Below are 18,751 nucleotides of genomic sequence, written 5' to 3' on the forward strand. Positions count from 1 at the left end.
GTTATATATTTATACCTGTGAAATAATTATCACAATCAAATTAATTAGCATATCCTTCCCCTCACACACCTTGTGTGTGTATATGTATAATGAGAATACTTTAGATCCACCCTTAGCAATTTCAAGTGTGCAATACTGTGCTCTTAAATATAGTACATAGTGTACATTAGATCCCCAGAATTTATTCATTTTATAACTGCAAATTTCTACCCTTTAACCCACATCTCCCCATTTCCCCCAAATTTCAGTTACCACCCCTCTACTCTCAGTTTCTATGTGTTGACTTTTTTTAGAATCCACAAGTTAAGGGAGACTACTTGTAGTCTTTTTTTTTTTTTTTTTTTAGCTTCTCTAAGGTTTAGGTAGTGGTATCTCCTTGTGGTTTTGAGTTGCATTTCTCTGATGACTTAAAGACATTGAACATCTTTTCATGTTATTTTTGGTCACTTGTACATCCTGTCTGGGAAGTGTCTGTTCTTTTAGTTTCTAGGACATGTCATCCTGTATTGTTTGTCTCATTAGAGAGTACTAAAAGTTCTTTATAAGTCCTAGATATAAGTGCTTTCTCTGATTCATTTATTGCAAATATTTTCTCCTGGTTTATGGCTTGACTTTTTATTTAATTCACAATTCATTTTCAGTTCATGTTTTTAAAAGTTTTATTTCATTGCCATGGTATCTTTATTTCCAGTTCTTTTTTATTACAACTTCATTGGAGTATACTTAACAAGAAACTGCATGTGTTCAAAGTGTAGTATTTGATAAGTATGGCGTATGTATACCATTGAAACAATCTTCAAAGGTTCCTTTTCCCTGCTCCTAGTTAACGCATGCTCTTCCTTCAGAACATAAAGGCCCCTTCTTGAAACAGCCTATCTGGATCCCTACACTGATCATGTGTCTGTCATAGAATAAGCAGAGCACATTAGAACCATTTGTCCACTATTTTTTTTCAGCCTCCACTTGTGGGAAGCAACTATTTCCTATTTCCTATTTGTCACTAAATAAATAATCATCCAGAAGGCACCTGCCACCTAGAGTCCTTAATAAGTATTTGCAGAATTACTAATGCAATAATACCTTTAATGAGTACTTTAACCTAAGGCATATTTTTAAGTGTTTTCCTTAGCATTATTAACCTATCTTATTGTGTTAGAAAAAAGAAGTGGAACTACAGTTCTTCACACCTAGCTCCTGTCCTTCATCCTTGGTGACTCAGAAACTTAACAGTAGGGGTGGGGTAGGGGGTAATGTGTTATATTATAGGCCATACACAGTGTGCCCAGAGTGAGACATTCTGTGACCATCTACTTTTATGTTCTTCTCAATTCATTTGTGCTCTTGATTCATGAGCCTGCCAGGTCACCTGAGAATCTGGCCACAGTGATACTTTGCAGGGCTCCTGGTGCCCCAGGTGGCAAGGCAGCAACACCCTGTGTCCTCTGTTGCTTTAAGCCTTCCATAATGGCTGGCTTCCCTTGCCAGACAGTAGACATCAGATGTCCCAACATTAGGCTTTCATTTTCTCAGGACTCCATCTGGTTTTATTCTATTTTAATGTGCCTTATTTTTCCTTGCTCTTCCACTTGAGAGGATGTGATTTCTTTCTTGAGTGAACTACTTTCTGCTTTATATAAGCATTCCACAAAGAACCAGAATATCTTGTATCTCAGAATTATTTTAAATATGACATTCTGAAAAACATAATCTGATACTAAAACTTTCTCAGTCCTGCAACTCTGCTTGTCAAGAGAGCTTAACTCTAGAGCTTCAAAGTTGGGTACCTACTCTTTATAAGCAACTTTTTAAAATTATGGTAAAATATACATAACCTAAAATTTTTATCTTCTCATGGCCAGCTGTGGTGATGCATGCCTGCAACCTCAGTCAGCTAGGTAGAAGGATCATGGTCTGAGGTCAGCCCAGAAGCACAAGGCCCTGCCTGAAAAATAAGTAAAGCAAAAAGGACTGGGGTGTGACTCAAGTGGTGGAGCACCCGTCTAGCAAGTGCCAGGCACTTGCTAATTTAAACCACAGTACCACTAAAAAGATAAATAAATAAATAACTTATCTTCTTAACTATTTTTAAGTGTACAGTTCAGTGACAATTAGTATATTCATGTTTTTATGCAATCGTTACCACTATCCATCCACAGTATTCTTTCATCTTAAAAACCAAAATCTGTGCCTATTAATCAATAATTCCATTCTCTTTCTCCCCCAGCCCGTGGGAACCACCATTCTACTTTCTATCTCTATAAATTTGACTACTTTAGCACCTCGTATAAGTGGAATCACAATATTTGTCCTTTTGTGACTGGGTTCATCCATGTTTAGCATGTGTCAGACTTTCCTTCCTTTTCAAGACTGAATAAAATTCCATTATATGCATTGCTACATTTTGTGTGTCCACTCATCTAGCAGTGGACACTGGTGGTACACCCACATTTTGGCTACTGTGATTAATGTTACCACCAACACGAGTATAGAACAATCTCTTTGAGCCCTACTTTCAGTCATTTGGGGTATATACCCAGAAGTTAGACTGATGGATCATATGGGAGTCCTACTTTTAATTTTTTTAATAATTCTGTATTGTTTCCGCAGTGACTGCACCATTTTACGTTCCCATCAACAGTGCATAAGGGTTCCAGTCTCTCCACATCATCACCTACACTCGATATTTTCTGGGTTTGTTTTTGTAATGATGGCCAGTTTTTTAATGTTTTTTTTTTATTTTATCATTTTTACATTTGCTCACATGTGCATACATTGTTTGGGCCACCTCCTCCTAATTGTCCCCTCCCCAACAATGATGGCTATTTTGATGAATATAACAGTTATAACCAACTTTAACCTTCAGACAGCCTTCCTTTAAGGACTTTGATGCCACTTTTTTGTACCTTAAATCCACCAACACACTGTGAACACAGCTACCTGGGAAAGAACCTGTGACAAACTAATACTTGGAACTAAAATTCATGGACACTACAGTTAAATTCACTGACAGGAGACAGATCAGTATGTATTTTATTATGTATTTTTGAAAAACAACAATAATTTTGGTATTAGGCTTATGTGTGCTATACAGCCATGAATTACTAGCATTCTATTTTTTTTTTCTGTATTCTGGAAGATTTGTTATACTGTAGAATTTTTTTCCTTATGAGTTGGGTAAAATTCTTCCATAGAAAAAGCCTGTTGGGAAGATTGTTTGATAACTGTTGAAACTTCTTTCTTGATAGTTGGTCTGTTTATAATTTCATTGGCTTAGAATACCTTTTGTTCCAGAAGCATTCTCTGTTTCAATGAGTTTGTTGAATATATTATTATTTACCTATATACATACTGCTCATAACTTTAGTGAAATTTCTGGTTGTTTTTGAAATTGAGAAGATATCAGGGAGATGACTTTTGAGATTTAGTATTGTTTTAATATATTATCTGACCAGAAATCTCCAAAGCCAGAATTGACCCAGATAGCCCTCTGAACTGCTGAGATCCCAAGGAAAATATAAAAGCCAAGTATGGTGTTGCTCACCTGTAAACACCTGTAATCCCAGCACTTGGGAAGCTGGGGTAGGAGGATCATGAGTTCAAGGGCAGCCTGGGCTACATCATAGCAAGACCCTGTCTCAAAACAATAAGGAGGGAGGGAAGGAGGGAGAGAGAGAAGGAGGAGGAGGAGGAAGAGGAGGAGGAGAAGGAGAAGAAGGGAAGGAGAAGGAAGGGGAGGAATAAGGAGAGGAGGGGAAGGGAGAAGAGAGGAGAAAAGGAAGCAATAGCAGAGTACGATTTCAGTGTGGACTTTACCTGAGCACCACAGTAGTGAATGGCAGAAGGCCAACCTGGTCAGGCAGGCCTGGCTAGCTCCCAGGTCACTGAGAGACCCTTACTTGTTCTGGTTCTAGTCACCAGAACAAGTCTAGACCAGAACAAGTAAGGGTCTCATCTAGACATTCTAATGGCTCCCAGGACTAGAGAAAGAGCTACACACCAGAAGGCGTTTGTCCAGTGGCCAGCACAGAGCCAGCCTACACTGTCTGCTCCAGCGTATTTCTCGTAGACTAAGGGGTCCCTGCCTAACTGCCAAATTCGAGAAAAAGAGATTACGGTGCCCCCAGCACAGTCACAGAAAATGACACGGGCTATCTGAGTAATAAAAAGGGGAGAATAAGAATCCCCTCTGCCCTGAACTACACACTTTATTTTAATACTTTCCATTGGTACAGCTTTATTATTGGGCTTTTTGGTGTTGCAGACTGCACTGGTGACACTAGGGAAACAATCACTTCTGAGCTTGCTCAACCACACAATTGGTCCTGGGTCACTGGGGCGTATATTGGAGACGCAAAGGGGACACTCCCTTTAAATGGGCCTGCAGAGGAGCAGAGATGTGGGAGATACCTCATTTGCACCCCACACTTGCTTCTTTCTTCATTTCTTACATCTCTTTTTACATCTGGTTCAAGCATGATTTTCCTTTTTTCTTAAGAAATTCTCAGGTGGAAAATTGGATATTCTGCTTTTAATTCATCTCCATAAGATGTGAGGAACTGCCAAGTAGAACCCTCTCTTGGTTTATGGTCCAAATAGAATGTTCCCAAAAGCATGTATTCTGTTTAATAATATAATTACGAGTCCAAAAAACACTCCTACAAAGAATAGGGCTATTGTTTAATTTCCGTATTTTGCTTTTTGCTATTAGTGAAATTTTTATAAAATGGGTTGACTAAAAATAGAATTGATGTGTTTCTACCTAAAGAAGTCTTTTTTGTAGTTGTACCAACTGACACTCTTGTTCTCTATTTATGTAACTATTTAAAATTTATATTGTCTTGTGCATACAGTTTTCACAAGCAGCACTAATTATAGAATTTTACTATTGTGTATGATATATACATTTATGTCTTAACTGAAATTTAACCTATCAAGCATATTAAAAGTTTCATTAAGAGAGCATTCAGACATTAACAATAAACTAGACTGCATGCCCATTATAAATTAATGTCATTCTAATTAGAAATTTTGGTCACACACTGATGATGAAGAGGATCAAAAATCAGATTGAATTAGGTATTTGGCATTTTATTTTTTTATTTTTATTTTTTAGATATGGAACGCTTCACGAATTTGCGTGTCATCCTTGCGCAGGGGCCATGCTAATCTTCTCTGTATCGTTCCAATTTTAGTATATGTGCTGCCGAAGCGAGCACGGTATTTGGCATTTTAAATGCCCAAAGATAACTTCAAGCTGAAGTTATCAAATTTTGGCCAATTCAAAAGCTGCTGACAAAATTTAGTAAATCCTAACAGTTACCTAAATTTTGTCTTACTTGTTTTTCCTAAAAAGTTTTACTTACAGTGTTTATTTTCCCAACTTGTTATCTGGGAGGATGTTTCTTGGAATTTCCAAATAATTCTTTTTGACTAATATTTTCTTATTATTTTTCATTTTTGTGTTGAGATTAAAAAGTATATTTTTAGCTACCTTTCATATTTCTTATATACTTTATCTACATTTTTAAGAATTGAGCTGTAGAATCTAAAATAGGTATATTAAAGTCTCTTACAGTGGTACTTGTCAAATTGTCTTTGTATTTTTAAACCAAGTTTCCCTATGTATGTTTTTGATGCTGTGTTATTCACATATGAAATGTACCTGTGTTACTTGCTACCAAGGTTTAAATTCTTTGAGCCTCATTTCCCTCTTTAATTAGTTTATTCATTCTGTTATATTAATTTTTTTTTCATGGAAAAGATACAGATTACCATCAACCCAGGAAAGCAGCTTGTAGGGCAGAGTCTAGGGAAGTAGTAAACAGATCTCCCATTGTCCCCTCTCCATGGAGTGAGGAAGGGTGACAATTGAATATTTCTTGGAATATTGAGAACCAGGAAAGCTGGCCTGAGCCTCAATGTTCAGAGTTGTTATTGGGGCTTCATAATTCCCAGTCACCAGCTCCCAGGGAACACCCAGGTCCCCACTCTGTATCACATTGTTAGTCTTTCTGGTGTGGCCAGTCCCTGACTCTGAATCACACTGTTGTCATCCCAAAGCTGTGGGCAAACACAGACTTCAAGAGAAACTTCCCAGAAGCTGGAGGGAAGGTTAAACCCTTTACTACCTGGAGAAGAATATCAGTATTTATAGCCAGAGAATGAACTGTGGCCACATAGAAGATGTATGGCCATGCAATTCTTTGCAACACCTCCCATCCAGGGTCTGGACTAACCTGTGATTTTCTTTGGCCAACAGAATATGGTAGAAATGAAATCATGTGAGTTCCAAGGTCCAGACTGAAGACAGTTTCCTGTCATACTCCTGCTGGAACTACAAGCCTGTGCCACCACCCCTGGCTTCTTTTCTCTTGAGTTAATGTGTAGGAGTGCAACTGCTGGATCATACAGTCAATCTTTCTTTAACTTTTTGAGGAACTCCAAACTTTTTCCAAAATGGCTGCATTATCTTACATTCCCTCCAGCAGTGGGTGAGAACTTCAGTTTCTCCACATCCTTTCTAATACGTGTTAGGATACGTGGATTTTTTTTTCTCCCAGTACTGGGGTTTGAACTCAGGGTCTCACACTTACAAGGCAGGCATTCTATCACTTGAGTCATGCCCCCAAACCCTTTCTGTTTTCGTCATTTTTCAGATGCGGTCTCCACTTTTGCCTAGGGCCAGCCTTATACTATAATCCTCCTGCCTTAGGCTGTCACATAGCTGGAATCTTCTATCCCTACTTTATTGATTGAGATGGAGTCTTGCTAACTTTTTGCTTGGGCTGGCCTGTGATCCTACCAATCTCTGCCTCCTGATGAGCTGAGATTACAGGTATGAGCCACAATTCCTGGCAGTCTTTTATTTTAGCCATTGTAGTGAGTGTGAAGTAGTATCTCATTATGATTTTGATTTATGTTTCCCTAATAAATAATGAGGTTGAACATCTTTACACAGGTAGCTTCTTAACTACCTGTGTGTCTTCTTTGGAGAATCATCTGATCAGATGTATTGCCAATTTCAGAATTCAGCTATTTGTCATTTTGTTGAGTTCTAAGTGTCCTTTATATATTTTTGATGCTAGTCCCTTACCAGACACGTGACTTACAAATATCTTCTCCCATTGTATGTGTAATCTTTTCACTGTCTTGAAATTGTCCTTTGAAGTTTTTTTATTTTGACAAAGTCTAAGTTATCTATTATTTTGTCTTGCTTCTTTGTCTTCTTGGTATTATACCTAAGAAACTGTTGCCTAATCCAAATCCATGAGGACTTATACCTATGCTTTCTTCTAAAAGCTCCTATACTTAGATCTTGTCCCTTTTGAGTTAATTTTTGTACATGATGTAAGGGTCCAACTTCATTCTTTTGCATATAAAAATCCAATTGTCCCAGTAACATTTCTCAAAAAGGCTATTCTTTTCCCAGTAATTTACCTTGAAGCCCTCATCAAAATTTAGAGTACTTGTTACTTAATGTAAAAGATTTTTCCTGGACTCTTTTCTGTTCCACTGATCTGTGTGTGTCTTCTAATGCGTTAATGTCTGTAACTTTGAAATAATTTTCAAAATCCGGATGTGAATCCTCCAATTTTTTTTTGTGAGATTATTCTAGCTATTCAGGATCCCTTTCAAGGTTATATGAATTTTAGGATCAACTTGTCTATTTCTGAGAAAAACCAGCTGAAAATTTCATAGGAATTTTCAATTTGTAGTTGATACAAGCATGATTACCATCTTAAAAATGTAATCTTTCAATGCATACATGTAGATATCTTGCATGAATTTAGGTCTAAGTTTCTTTTGGCAATATTTTATACTTATCAGTGTACAAGTCTTTTGTTAAATTTATTTGTAAGCATTTTATTCTTTTGGTGCTATTGTAACTAGAATGCCTTCTTAAATTTGTTTCCAGTTATTCATTTATAGAACACTGATTTTTGTATATTGATCTTGACTTCTATACCTTGAAACTTGCTTATTCGCTTATGTACTCATTTTTTAAGATTTTCTATATACAAAATCATGTTATCTACTAGTGGAGTTGGTTTTACTGCTTTCTTTGTAATACTGATGCTTTTTTTTTTTTAACCCAATTGCCCTGGTTGGGTTTTGCAGTTAAATGTTAAATAGAAGTAAGAGCAGATATCCTTGTCTTGTTCCTGATCTTAGAAGGAAGCATTCAGTGTTTCACCTTTAAGTTTAATATTGCCTGTGGAGTTTTTATAGATACTCATTAGCAGATATCAGAAGTTCCCATGTATTCCTACTTTGTTGAGTGTCATTAGCATGAAAGAGTGTTATAATTTGCCAAAAGTTTTTTTCTGGATCTATTGAGGTGATCATGTGGGTTTTGTCCTTTTTTCTACTTATATGATCATTATATTAATTTTTCATGTGGTTTACATTATTGACATAAATCCCACTTCATCATGGTAGATAATCTGATTTACATGTTGCTGGATTTGGTGTGCCAGTATATTGTTGAGAATTTTTGCATTCACATTCCTAAGAGATGTTTATGCATGGTTTCCTTTTCTTTCTTTTTTTCCACTGCACTGGAGTTTGAACTCTGGGCCTCATGCTTGCTAGGCAGGCGCTCTTACTACTTGAGCTACCCCAACAGCCCTTTTTTTGGTGGGTTTTTTTGAGATAGGGTCTCACAAACTATTTGCTTGGGGCTGGCTTTGAACCTCAGTCTTCCTGATCTCTACCTCCTGAGTAGCTAGGCTTACAGGCGTGAGCCACCGGTGCCAGGCTCATAGTTTCCTTTTCTTGTAATACGTTTATCTCATCTTGGTATCAGTGTAATGCTAACTTCATGCAGTGATCTGGGAAGTGCTGTCACATCTATTTTTTGGAAGTGCAAGTGTGTGAAGGATTGGTATTTATAATTCTCTAAACATTTGGTAGAATTCACTAGTGGAGCCATCTCATTCTGGCCTTTTTTTTGTGGGTAGTTTAAAAATTACTATTTTAGTATCCTTTCCTGTTATAGGTCTACTCAGATTTTGTATTGCTTCTCAATTTTTATGTCTTTCTAGGAAATTGTGCATTTGATCTAGACATATAATTGTTCATAGTATTTTCTTAGCATCCTTTCAATTTCTGTAAAATAAGTAGTAATGCACCATCTTTCATTTCTGAATGAATAATCTGAATCTACTCACTTTTTATTCAGATCAGTATGCTAAAGGTTACTTACTTTTGTTGATCTTCTCAAAGAACCAACCAACTCTTGGGTTTACTTATTTTCTCTCGTTTTTCTATTTCCCATTTCATTAATTTGTGTACTCATCTTTATTTCCATACATCTGTTTGCGATGTGCTAGTTTGCTCTTTTTTCCTGTGTCTTAAGGTTATTGATGTGTGATATTTTTTCTAAACACAGATATTTACAATCATAAATTCCCTCTAAAAATAGATTTTTTCTCTAACATTTCATATTAAGCTGTACCCATAAGTTTTAGTGTTTTCATTTTTATTTATCTCAAAGAATTTCCTAATTTCCCTTATAATTTCTTCTTTAACCCATAGGTTTTTTAGGATTATGCTGTTTAATTTTAACATATTTGTGAGTTTCCAAAATTTCCTTCTGTTATTGATTTCTAATTTCATTTTATCACGGTCAAAAACAAATCTTGTTGACTTATGGAATAATATATTATTTATCAGAATAGGTTCGTGTGTACTTGATAAGAATGTGTATTCCGTTGTCATTGGGTAGAAAATTCCACCGGCTATCTGTTAGCTCTAGTTTACAGAGCTGCTCAAGTATTCCGTTTCATCACTGGCCTTCTTTCCGTTTGTTTTACTCATTATTTGAGGTGCAGTAAGGCTGAGGGTGTGGCTCAGTGACAGAGCACTTGCCTGTCACCGTGTATGAAGCCCTAGCTCCATTCCCCAGCACTATTAATTAATTAATTAACTGAAATGTAAAAGTGAGCTATTGAAGTCTCCAACTATTATTGTTGGAATGTCTGTTCTTCTGCTCAGTTCTGTCAGGTTTGCTTCCTGTGTTTTGGGTCTCTGTTCTTAGGGGCACACGTGTTCATAATTATTATATCTTTTTTTCTGTAGACTGTTTTGAATTCAGAGCGTCATGCTTTCTAGCATTAGGCTAGCATTAGAGGCACCCTACCTCTTAATCCACAGCCCAAACACTTTTATTTTGGCTAGAGTTATTTTTGGATAGAGTATTGTGGTTTTGTCTGCGGCTGTCTTTAGACTGCAGTCCTCCTACCTGTGCCTTCCACATAGCTGGCATCATAGATACACACCACCATAACTAGGTTGTTGGATGAGATGGGCTGGCCTCAAACTGTTATCCTTCTGATTGCTGCCTCCCACCATGCCTGGCCCTGTTATATCTTTTTATCTTTATTAAATTTCTTTTGTCTCTTGTAGATTTTTGTCTTAAAGTCTATTTTGTTTGGAAATAGTATAACTTCTCTAGTTCCTTTTTTTTTTATTTATCATTTTCATCATGAGTCTTTTCCCATCCTTTTACTTTCAACCTATTAATATCTTTGAATTTAAAAGGTATCTCTTAAAAGATAGCATGTAGTTGGGCCATGCTTTTTTTTTTTAATACATATATTCTGCCATTTTTACTGAAGTATTTCATACACTTATATTTTATGTCATTTCTGGTAAGATTAGGTGTTCCATTTTCAATTTGTTTTCTGTACTTGTGTATATGTGTATGCCTAATGCCTTCTTTAGTGTTAGATAATTTCTAGTGTGTCATTTTTATCTTTCTTTAGTAGCTATATGTTTGTTACTGCTTTCTATAGTAATTCCAGTCAACATCTTAATTTATAATACTCATTCCAGTTCACTCCAATTGAATTTCAATAGTGTACAAAAACTTAGCCCTAAATAATTCTATTCTCTGCCTACTCTTCTCTGCTGTTATTTTCATGTACACTACATCTTTATCTGTGTGTGCATAATAATGCAAATATATAACTTTTGCTTTATACAGCTGTCTCTTAAATCACATAGGAGGAATAGTCATAAAATACTTCCATACTGTCTGTTGTATTTACCTATATAGTTATCTTTGTTGATATTCTATTTTTTTATTGTATTAGATTTTAGCTACTATATACTGTCCCTTCAATTGACCTTATAGGACTCTGAATTTCTAAGGTATTTCTTACAGAACAAGTCTGCCAGTGAAAATTCTCTAATTTTCTGGAGATTGTCTTAAACTCACCTTTATTTTGGAATCATAATTTTGTTGTATCTATAACTCTTTTTTTTTTTTTTTTTTTTTTTGGTGAGACTGGGGTTTGCACTCAGGGCTTTGCATTTGCAAAGCAGGCACTCTACCCCTTGAGTCACACATTCAGTCCATTTTGCTCTGGTTATTGTGGAGGCAGAGTCTCACAAACTATTGCCCAGGCTGGCCTTGAACCACAATCCTCCAAATCTCAGCTTCCCAAGTAGCTAGGATTACAGGTGTGAGCCCACACCATCAGGCCTAGAACTCTTGTTTTGACAGTGTTCTTCTTCCAGCATGTTGAATATGATGTACTATCACTTTCTGCTCTATGGTTTCTGGTGAGAAATGAGCACTTGATATTGTTGGAGATCACATGAACTTGATGAATCACTTCTTTCTTGGCTCTTTCAAGTTTCCCTGTGTCATTTTAACTTCTGCACATATGTTTATATGGGAATCTCTTTAACTTTATTCTTCATGATGTTTCTTAAATCTCTTGAATAGTATATTAATGTTTTCAATAAATTTGGGAAGTTTCCAGCCACTGTTTTTTCTTCCCTTTTTGTACTTTCCATCTAGTATTTCCATGTCTATTTGTGAGGTTCTAAGGTCTCTGAAGCTCTGACCATTTTTCTTTTTTATCTCCCTCTTTCTTCTGCTTAGTTCGACTGAGGGTTTGTCAATCTTGCTTACCTTTGTAAAGAACCGTTTGTGTCATCGATTCATTTCTTGTAGATTTTCCAGTTTATTGGAATATACGTTTTTGAAATATCCACTAATGGTCTTCTCAATTTCATTGGCATTTGTTGTGATATCTTCTTTTTCATCTCTCATTTTATTTTGGTTTTCTCTTTCTTTTGGTTAGTGAGGCTAAGGGTTTGTTGATCTTATTTGTTTTCAAAGAACCAACTCTTTGTTTCATTGATTCTTTGTATCATCTTTAGTCTCCGTTTCATTCATTTATGCCCCGATCTTAATTTCTTTCATCTACTGCTTTTGAGTTTAGCTCATTCCTATTTTGCTAGAAGCTTGAGTTGCATCATTATTTATTTGAGATTTCTCTGATTTTTTAAAATGTAGACACTTATAGCTATACTTTTCTTTTAGCAGTGCATTTTATGTGTTCCCAAGGTTCTGGTAAGTTGTGGTTTGATTTTCATTTGATACTACAAATTTTGATTTCCTCTCTTATTTCTTAATGACCCACTGATGGTCAAAACATGTATTATTCAATTTCCATTGATCTGTATATTTTCTGTAATTTCTCTTGCTATTGATTTCTAGTTTTATTCCTGATAAAAACCAGAGAGTTATTTCAATTTTCTTGTATTTGTTAAGACTTGCTTTATGTCATAAAATATGATCTCTTTTTGAGGAAGTTCCGTGGGCTGCTGAGAAGAATGTGTATTCTGTGGCTATTGGACAAAATATTCTGTAGATGTATGATAAGTCCATTTGATCTATAGTGTCTAATTTTGAAGTTTCTTTGTTGATATTTTGGTCTGGATGACCTGTCTATTGGCAAGAGTAGGGTATTGAAGTGGCCCATTATTATTGTGTTGGGTTTTATCTGTGCTTATATGTCCAGTAGTGTTTGTTTTCTGAAATGGGTAACATGGACACTTGGTGCATATATGTTTATAATTGTTTTATCTTCTTGATGGATTGTTCCCTTTATTAGTATGAAGTGATTTCCTTTGTTTCGTCTGACTAGTTTTGGTTTAAAGTCTGCTTTGTTACATGTGATTTACTTTTGGACTCCATTTGCTTACAGTATCTATTTCTATCCTTTCATTTTAAGCCTATTTTTTGTTTGTTTATTTGTTTGTTTGAATGTTTGTTTTGTCAGTGAGACACATTTCTTTTAGGCAACAAATGGTTGGGTCTTATTTTTAAATTCAATCTGCCAATCTTTTGATGGAGGAATTGAGACAATTAACATTCTAAAATATTATTGAAAGGTGTAGTAATTATTGTCATTTTTGTTTGTTTTGTAGTATTTGATTCTAATTCTCATTTGCTTATCTACTTATATAGTAGGACTTACTCATTCCCATATTTTCATTGGTATGTTTATCTTCCTCTTCTGTATGTACGATTCCTTCAAGTGTCTTCTGCAGTGCTAGCTTAGTTGTCATGAATGCCTTTAGTTTTTGTTTACCGTGGAAGGTTTTTATTTCTCCTTTCAATTATGAATGATACCTTTGCTGCATATAGTGATCTAGGTTAGCAATTATTTTTATTCAGGGCTTGAAATATACCATTGCACACCCTCTTTGATTTTAGAGTTTCTATTGAAAAATCTGCTGCTATTATTCTTATGGATATGCCTTAATAAGTGACATAGTGTTTCTCTCACAACTTTTAATAGTCTTTAATTGTTCTGTATATGTAATGTTTAGACTATAACGTGATGTGGAGATGTTCTTTTCTGGTCTTATCTGTCTGATGTGCTAAAAGCCTCCTGTACCTGGATGACCATCTTTCCCAATTTGGGAAATTTTCTGCTCTTATTTTATTTAAAATGTGTTCCGTGCCTTTATCTTTTACCTCTTCCCCTTCTTCTATGCCTAGGATTTGTTATTTTGGTCTTTTTTTAGTGTGTCAGAGGTCTTCTATGTTTCATGCCTGCTTTCTTATTTTTTGTCTTATCATTATCTAAATGTGCTAATTCATCTACCTTGTCTTCAGGCTCTGATATTCTTTCTACTTGATCCACTTTATTGGTGAGTCTTTCAAATGAGTTTTTAATTTAAATTATTGAGCTTTTCTTTCCTTCTTTCTTTCTTTTTGGTGGTGATACTGGGGTTTGAACTCAGGGCCTCATGCTTGCTAGGCAGGCACTCTGCCACTTGAGCCACTCCACCAACCCATTATTGAGCTTTTCATTTCCAGCACTTCAATTTTATTATTATTTTTTTTTAGGATTTCTAGATCTTTATTGAATTCCTTTCATATCCTGCATTGTCTTGCTTATTTCATTCAGCCTTTTGTATTCTCTTAGAATTTCTTCACATATTTATTTATGTTCTCTTTAAATTCATTGATCGTTCTTTTTTGGGGGAAGAGGGCTTTTCTTTTTTGATATCTGGGGTTGAACCCAAGGTCTTCTGTATGGTAACCAAGCATTCTATCACTGAGCTACATCCCAGTCCCCACTTATTATTCTTACAATCATTCTATTGAATTCTTTGTCAGAGATTTCACCTACTTCTCTATCTTTAGAGTCCATTATTCTAGAATTATTGACTTTTGGAGAAGTTATGTTGTCTTCTTTTCTTATATTCTTATGTTTCTGCATTGGGACTTATGCATCTACAACTAAATCATTGTTTCAAGGTTTTATTCATCCTAGTATTTCAGTCGAAGTTGTCGCAATATTCAGGCAGGGTGGATGTGTACTTTCTTACCACTGGACTGAGGGTATAGCTCAGTAGCCAAATATTCACTCATGTATTCAGGACATCAGGCTGATCCCCAGCACCACTTAGACAGGACAAAACTAGCTGGAGTCTCTTGTAGTTCCTAGTATACAGATTGATGTTACCCCTGGACTGATGATGGGCTGGTTGAGGGTCAGTTGTCCTCTTCAGGCCTGCTTACACTTTAGAAGCTTCCCTTCTTTGTGTACCAGAAGCTGCTGTTGGCTGTTAGGAACTTTGCCACCTGTGGGCTGGACAGGTTCCCACTTGCTTTGCAGGTCCCCCAGTTTGTGCTCACAGGGACAGCAAGCATCTAAATCTAGGTGTGTCCCCTTAAATGCATAGGAGAGTGTGTGTTGGGGGAATCAAATAGAGCACTGGGTTCTGGATTGGAGGGAAGAACTGAGGGAATCAGGCACTCTACTTGATTGTCTCAGTACTTTTGGGCCCTATACAACAGTTAACTACCCTGTAGAAGGGGGGAGGCTGGTGCAATCCTGTGATCCACAGAACCTGGGCTCAGAGCTCACAGTTCAATCCGGTAACAAACCCCATACATCTGTGAGGTGGAGGCCAAGCAACTCACCTGCTATGGGCTCAAAGCCCTGTTTCCAGAGTGATCTTCAGGTGACGGAGCCCTCTCCTTGCCAGAGGTGGTGGGACCACTGACCACTACACCTGTCACTGCCCCAGCTCCCTGTTGCTTAAACTTCTCAGTGGATTCACATCAGACTATTCCCTTCTCCATGACTCTGCTCATGGTTATTTCCCATCAAGATACTGGCAGTATGTCCCCAGGCTCCCTGATCCACAATTGTTTCTTGTTTTCAGGTCCCCAGGGTATGTCAGTCTCAAACAATAGACCTCTTTAAGATTGTCCCTGGCTATAGCAGTCCGAGTTATGGGGAGTGACAAAATATCCTATTTCTCCGGATCTACACTGTCACATTACCAAATCTCCATACTGGGTTTAGGGCTTGTGGGAAGTATGGGCTTATCCTAGGCTGAGTCTGTCAGTGTGTCACTAGGCCACCTAGCTTACCTTATGGTTCTGAGTTCAGTTTTTCCTCCTACCACAGGGGAGTCAAAGTTAGAGCTGCAGACTCTTTTTTACTTTTCTTTATTCTCTTTCTGTTTCTCTGTGCTTTTCAGCTATCCTGTCTGTCTGTCATGATTTGCAAAGCTCTTCCTTCCTTTCTCTCTTGAGAATACAGTTTCTCCTTTTTATTCTGACTCTTCTCATTCATGGAGTCCAGTGGAGGAAGGTCTGAATCTGTCATTCTGCCCTGCCTCCATTCTATCGACGATTGTTCCTCATTCTTTTTTGTTCTGTTCTGCAGACTGAAATCTCAATTGACCTATTTTACGTTTTGCTAATTCTCTATTTGCTCACATCTGCTGAGAACTCCAAATATTTTTCATTTCAGTTAACATACTTTTTAACTTCAGAATTTTCTATTTGGCTCTTTTATAATAATTTCTATGTCTTTATTGATATTTTCTGTTTGTTGAGACATCATTCTCATGCTTTTGTTTAGTTTTTTGACATGATTTCATTCTTTGTACATATTTTTAAAAGCCAATTTAGGGCTGGTGAAATGGCTCAAGTGGTAGCATGCCTGCCTAGCAAGCAAGATGTCTTGAGTTCAAACCCCAGTATGGAAAAAACAAAACAAAACACAGTGAAGTGTTTGTCTACTATGTCCAATATCTGAGCTTTCTCAGGGACAGTTTCATTAATTGTGTTTTTCCTTTGGGCCATGCATTCTTGCTTCTTTGCATGTCTCATAATTTTTTTTGTTGAAAATGTGATATTTTAAATACCATGTGGCACCTCCCAAAATCAACTGATTCCTGCTTCCCTGGGTTTAGTTTGTTCTTGATGTTTATTGTTTGTTATTTGTTTAGTGTTTGATTGCTCTATACTTACCCGTAAAGTCTGTATTTTTTGTTTTGTGTGGCCACTCTAGTCCCTGCTCATTTATTTTAATTGTCAGCTAAGGATTGGGCAGATATTTCTGTAGGCACTTGGAATTAATAAGTCTCTCAATCTTTGCTGAGAGTCTCTATGCACAGTCTGTGGGATGCCTTCAACATTCAACCAGGCAGTTGAAAACTGTCTTTGCCTCCCCTTCATGCTTGTTCAAACCTTCAAGATCAATCATATGTGGGCTGGAGCATGACTCAAATGGGAGGCCCTGAGTTTAATCCTCAGTATTGAGAAAAAAATATTAGCCATAGGTGAGAGCCTATGGCCTTCTGAGGTTTTTCTGAACATGTGCCCAGTTTTCTAGAGTCTCAGAATTTTATTGAACATTCTCAAAACTCCCATGCACATTTAGTTCTCCAGCTTTGCCTTTTTTCAGTTTTTTAGTCAACTATTTGCTCTAACTATTATCACACGTTAGGCAACTGCTATATTAAATAATAGCCACTGACTGTTTTCACTAATGATCTAAGGGAAAAGAATGTTCACACTTAGTGAGCTCTAAGTCAGGTCAAATAACAAGTTCTCTGAGTTAGGTTTTCCACAGAACTGCCAGACAGATCAGATAATGGCTGTTTTCTAGGAGTAGACCTTGGCGGAACCCCAGGCCTGTCTGACCCCTCCAGTAGCTGCATGGTTGCTGGATTTCATTAAGATTGTGGGACTGTTGGTTTTCAAGTGACTATGGAGAACAGTAGAGAGGAAAGGGTATATAGCAAATTAAAATACGTCCCAGTTGGCTGTTTTAACTGAAATTTAGGCATCTCTCATAAATCAATGCTCCCTAGATTGTTGCAAGCCTTTGTTTAATTTCTAGAGTGGTGAAAATGTTGGTTTGAAAAAATTTTACCAGTATGCTCATTGCTTTTATGGAGCAGAGAAATTTCAGAGATTCTCCCTCCACCATTCCAGCCATGTCACTCCTTTAAAAAGTGTCTCATCAATGGGTATCTAAACCTCTTGCATAGCCTTCTCTTTATAGCTAGCATCCCAATCCCTGTCTGAGTCAGTTAGATCCTGCATGATTTTATCCCTGTTGTTCCTATCATTCTGTCAGTTATTGTTCTTCCTCCCCTCACTATATAGCCACTCTGTCCTTCATTCTGTTCCTTGAATACATAGGGCTGGCTCTGTCTGGTCATTTATGTCACAGTTCATTGTCACCTCCTTAAAGAGGTGACACATTACACTATATTATGCATTGTGATTTCAGTTGTTACTGTTCTTTCTAGTTTGGTCTTGAAGGTCTTTCTCTTGAGATTGACCATAAGCTAAGCACAGAGTTGGGGTGAGGAGGTAGGTTCAAATGTGTTGATTAAGTGAGACATAATGAGGAGGTAAAACCAAAATGTATGAAGAGAAGAATTGTATTACTCACAGGTGCCAGAGTGGTAAGGAATGCCAGTGGTAGGCCTATGGGAAATGGGAAATTCAAAAACATCAGGGACCTCGACCAGCAGGTGACAAGCAAAGGTGGCAGGGAGGATCCATAGACTATGCCTTTATTAAGGTCCATGAAGGGTTTCATTAGGCTTTGCTGTGGACATGGTGGGCATGGCTAATTTTTTAAAATCAAAGGAGTCATTTTTACCATTAAATTTATCATTGTCAGTAGCTGTGGGGTGTGGAATGAGGAACAAGTGGGCTATACCTAAAGCAACCCTATAGGAAGAGAAAATTTTAACTAGACCAAAAATGTTGGGATACAACTGGGCTTCAAATAACATATGCCAAGCCTCAAAATGAGTGCCAAGGCAGCAACTGTACTAAGCAAATTATGACATCCTGGTGATTTTACTTAAAACATTTAGCATTGTGTGACGAGATCTTGTACTTCTTTTTGTGTATTGAAAACCCTAAAGCCCATGAGAGTAAGGGCCTTGCCTCTGTTTCTCTGCCACATTCTTAACGCTTAGAACATTTTTTGGCATATCATAGGTATTCATTGTTGAGTGAATTGAAAGCTAGGTTCACACCCTAAACTAGAAAACTCTTTTAAGGCCTAAAAGAGGACTTAAAAAGGATTAGAACTTTGTGGGGTTTCTCATTCAATTTTCTCAAATCTGAATTCTCACTGGTAAAAAGAAGGTAACAAACTTTCTATTTAAAAAC

At 36.9% G+C, this 18,751-nt stretch overlaps 1 protein-coding gene and 1 non-coding gene across 5 annotated transcripts in view; one reads left to right on the forward strand and one right to left on the reverse strand.

Annotated features, from left to right (window-relative positions):
* Bloc1s5 (biogenesis of lysosomal organelles complex 1 subunit 5) overlaps positions 1-18,751 on the forward strand; it is a 123,075-nt gene that overhangs the window by 77,347 nt on the left and 26,977 nt on the right. The window lies entirely within an intron of this gene.
* On the reverse strand, positions 5,110-5,216 carry LOC141426004 (U6 spliceosomal RNA). The gene has a single exon (XR_012451118.1). It is a non-coding gene; the product is annotated as a U6 spliceosomal RNA (small nuclear RNA).

Source organism: Castor canadensis, chromosome 8, assembly GCF_047511655.1.
Source record: "Castor canadensis chromosome 8, mCasCan1.hap1v2, whole genome shotgun sequence".
NCBI lineage: Eukaryota > Metazoa > Chordata > Mammalia > Rodentia > Castoridae > Castor > Castor canadensis.